Source organism: Phascolarctos cinereus, unplaced genomic scaffold, assembly GCF_003287225.1.
Source record: "Phascolarctos cinereus isolate Bilbo 61053 unplaced genomic scaffold, phaCin_HiC Scaffold_8;HRSCAF=390, whole genome shotgun sequence".
In the NCBI taxonomy this organism is placed as follows: Eukaryota; Metazoa; Chordata; class Mammalia; order Diprotodontia; family Phascolarctidae; genus Phascolarctos; species Phascolarctos cinereus.
This window is the reverse complement of record NW_027556291.1, coordinates 27,255,228-27,259,325: the sequence shown is the minus strand read 5'-3', so window position 1 is coordinate 27,259,325 and position 4,098 is coordinate 27,255,228. Positions and strand designations below refer to the sequence as shown.

Here is a 4,098-nt window from a genome sequence, read left to right as displayed (position 1 = left end):
CTCTGCCTCTTTGTAACCCCATTTGAGGTTTTCTTAGCAAAGATACTGGAGTGGTTTGCCATTTCTTTCTCCACCTCATTGTATAGATGAGGAAACTGAGGCGAACAGGGTGAAGTGTCTTGCCCAGGGCACACAGCTAGTGTCTGAGGCCGGATTTGAACTCAGGAAGACGAGCCTTCCTGATTCCAGGCCCAACACTCTGTTTGCTACACCACATGACTGCTCCTATTTTTTGGTTCACTAGTTTTCAGTCACATCTGACTCATCATGACCTTTTTGGGGTATCTTTCTGCCCTTCACCCTATTGGTCAGGAGCTCCTACCTCCCCAGGTGTACCCCACTGGACGTGGTTGCCCAGAGCCGCGCTTGGATTCTGAATTGAAGGGAATTCTTTGACATTAAAAACCAGCTTTGAATTGGTAAAAGGGGTTTATTTTTTTTTTTTGTCTTTAAATGCTATTACTTGAACAATACTTATCCATTTTGTCTATGAAGACATCTGAATAGCTTAACAATTTATCTACTATCACTCAACATGAAAGATTCATTTGGAGAAGTCAGAAAGAATCCAAAATACAACAACATAACAACAAATACAACTGTTACAAGCAAATATCTGCCACCATATGGTGGATATGATCTTATTATCACATTCAGTAGCAGTTAACACTTAAGTTGTTCTTTGTTTTTTGTTTGTTTTTTACCGTCAAGCACTAATGACAACATGAAGAACAGTAAACTCCTGGCTTTAGAAATTGAGGCTCCTTTCTTTTTCCAAACTTTAAAGACATCTGAACTGGCTGACTGTGGAAAGATGGCAGGGCAAGAAAGACTTGCTCTCTTTTCCACACCAAAAAAAAAAAAATCCTAAAATGATGGAATCCTTTGGGGAGGATGGCGTTGGTCCCCAAAGCTGGAATGATCAGTTGACACTAGGTCCATTCCAACTCTTTGCCCAAGGCCTAAAACTCATTTTTTAAAAAAAGCCAGTTCAACCCTCGACAGAAAGGGGAGCCAAGTGTCGCCAGGACCTTATTCAGGAAATGCAAAGGGAAACGCATTGACCAGCTCGCCAGATTCATCCTCCAGCTTGTTATAAACCCACTTGCGATTCCGGCGGCACTTGACTCCACATTTCCTGGAGTTGCACCTGGGGCATGGGTAGAAGCAGCCGGCACAATCAACCTGCAGGCAGTCACACAGATCGATACCATTACAGATCAGCCTGCCTTTCCGGTCATACTTTCTCCTGTTTTTCTTGGGCCCCATGAATATTTTGGGGTGGTAAGAAAACACATCAGACCTCTGCCTAGGTGCTGGGCCAGGGTTTGCAGCAGCTCCCTGGGGCTCCTCTTCCTCCTGGATTTCAGAATCGGCAACTGCTGCCTGGGATACTGCATTTCTCCCCTTGGAGGACACACCTGCTGCTTCCTTCTCTGCCCTCTCATCAACTTCCTCTTGGTTGGTATCGGACTCTTCACTGCGCATGTCAACGTCTCCACTCATTTTCGATAATTGGTTGCAGGATCCTTCTCCTCTCTGCTTTGGGGTAAGCTCCTGGATCTTAAGAATGATAGTACAGAACACGTCATCACTAAAAGTACATGAGTGTGACGTAAAAGCTGATTCAGAGGCTGCTAATGCCACAAACTGAGGAAAAACAACATTTGAAAGATTATTTTAATTTTTAAAACATTGCTATGTCTCCTGTGAAAATTCAACAGAACCATCATCATGAGCTGGACATTAGTTGATTTTCAAACTTTCTAAAAACTCTCATCAGCTGATGATCAATGATTGAAAAGACTCCACGTGCAATCCTAGCCTGAAGATAATGCAAAGAGCAAAGTTTTGATGCATATGGGACAGCTTTCACATGGCCCCACAAGAAAAAAAAAATTAGCAGAGCTAGATCAGGTGATCAAAGTGTCAAAGGAAGAGAATCCCCTTTACTATCCACAGCTCTGAGAAAGAAGCATCCATAATATGTTAAATGCAATTCGAGGTTACAGGATGCTCTCATCACGTCAAAATTTGGATGAAAAATTTGTTATTCAAACTTCACAAAACAAAATGAGTGTAAAAGAAACTTTAAAATATCAAGGTTTTTTTTTTACAATTGGTAGCATTTATGCATCTGAAGTTATTAGAGCTTAAATCTGCACCAAGATCTTTGGGACGGCCTGCATGGAGCCAAAAGGAGACTCTGAGATTTTTCTGCTAGCAGAAGGGACAGAACCAGAAAGAAGACTGTGTACATATATGTGCATGCCAACCCATCTCTATAAACATGGGCAGAACATGAGAGGAGAGCATTGCCCTGAGCCAAGTGCTTCCTTTTCCACTAAGAAATCATTGGGGTTTTCGTAGTGAGAAGTTAGGGGTCAAGGAGAGGGAAGGGTGGTGTCTCATCCCCAACTTACAGAGGGCAGTCACGAGTCCCTGGGGTGCTGGTTCTGCACTGTTAGGCTCACAGAAGGGGCAGCCACTTGATGTGCAGGCGATGATCCAGAAAGAGGCCTCTTTGGGTGGGAAGAGGAATGGGTTTTCACCAGGGCCTAGGTACCAAACAGAAGTTTGACTCAGAAACACAAATACAGGAGGGAAAAACTGGGAGCAAGCAGGCAGGCTTGATTGTTAGGGTGACGTTTCCTGCAAGTCAGTGCAGCTTTCCTTTCTGTGTCCAGGCAGCCCCCTCTTTGTAGGCCCAGGCATCCCCCCCAGTCACCTGTACCCAAGCGATGGCCCTCCTTCAGGGCCGGAAGCCTCTGCCCGCTCATCCCCTGGGTCCTAAGGAAGATGCCACGTGGGCAGTGACTGAGGGAGGCGGCAGAGGCAAGGAGGACAAGGAGAAATCTCTGCCAGGGAGTGTTTAAATTGTTTTAAATGGCCAAGTCTGGCCTGGAAGGATGGGCCCTCTCCTGGATACTTGGGGTGGGGGGAGGCCTGGTGGTGTGGCCATTGTGGGGGGGTCATCCAGAAGACCCACCTGTCCTCCAGGTCACCATCTGGCCTGCCACTTGACCTATTTAATTCTTACCTTCACCAGCTCTGGGATAAAAACCAGGCTCTTCATTAACTAACACCTTCTTCACTTAGTCTCCATGAATCAGCTAAGCTCAAAATTCCCTCATCAAATATTATATTAGTTATTATATCATATCGAACATATCAAATACCCTGCAGAAATCACCCCTCCCCATTTCTGATTGGTCAAAGGCCCCCAGGGCCACGGGGTAAAGGCCTCAGCAGGCCTAGGAGGCCCGAGGCAGCACCTCGCACTCAGACCCCTGAGGAAACACAGCCATAGTGGCTTCAGTGCCTCCAGAAGCTCCTTCTGGGGCCCTGCCCCCCCACACCCCAGACCCTTGCCCTCCCACTTAGAGGCTGGAGAAGGATCAGAAATGAGGCCTACCTCTCTCAGGAGACCCTCAGACACACCCTGCCTCCAGGTCTCCCAAGGACAGAAAGGGAGGAGCCTGCTCTGCCCCTAGGCATGAAGGGATGCAGGTCAAGGCACAGGAAGGGGCGGAGAGAGTGGGAGGGGAGGGTCAGAGGGTCACCCACAGGGAGGGAGAGGAGCACAGGGGGAGGAGCAGAGAAGGCCTGAGGTGCTGCTCTGCCCCCTAGGGGATGCAGGAGAGGGCACAGGAAGGGGCGGAGAGAGGGGGAGGGGAGGGTCAGAGGGTCACCTACAGGGAGGGAGAGGAGCACAGGGGGAGGAGCAGAGAAGGCCTGAGGTGCTGCTCTGCCCCCTAGGGGATGCAGGAGAGGGCACAGGAAGGGGCGGAGAGAGGGGGAGGGGAGGGTCAGAGGGTCACCTACAGGGAGGGAGAGGAGCACAGGGGGAGGAGCAGAGAGGGCCTGAGGTGCTGCTCTGCCCCCTAGGGGATGCAGGAGAGGGCACAGGAAGGGGTGGAGAGAGAGGGAGGGTAGGGCCAGAGGGGCACCCACAGGGAGGGAGAGGAGCAGAGGGGGAGGAGCAGAGAGGGCCTGAGGTGCTGCTCTGCCCCCTAGGGGATGCAGGAGGAGGGCACAGGAAGGTGGAGAGAGAGGGAGGGAGGGCCAGAGGGCACCCACAGGAGGGAGAGAGCAGAG

General features: G+C 49.5%; 1 long non-coding RNA gene across 1 annotated transcript; it reads right to left on the bottom strand.

Annotated features, from left to right (window-relative positions):
- Nucleotides 1–410: 410 nt before the first annotated feature.
- On the bottom strand, nucleotides 411–3,848 carry LOC110199982 (uncharacterized). The gene is made up of 3 exons (XR_002322133.2): nucleotides 3,416–3,848; nucleotides 2,424–2,558; nucleotides 411–1,563 (listed from the first exon to the last, which is right to left on the bottom strand). It is a non-coding gene; the product is annotated as an uncharacterized LOC110199982 (long non-coding RNA).
- Nucleotides 3,849–4,098: the final 250 nt, after the last annotated feature.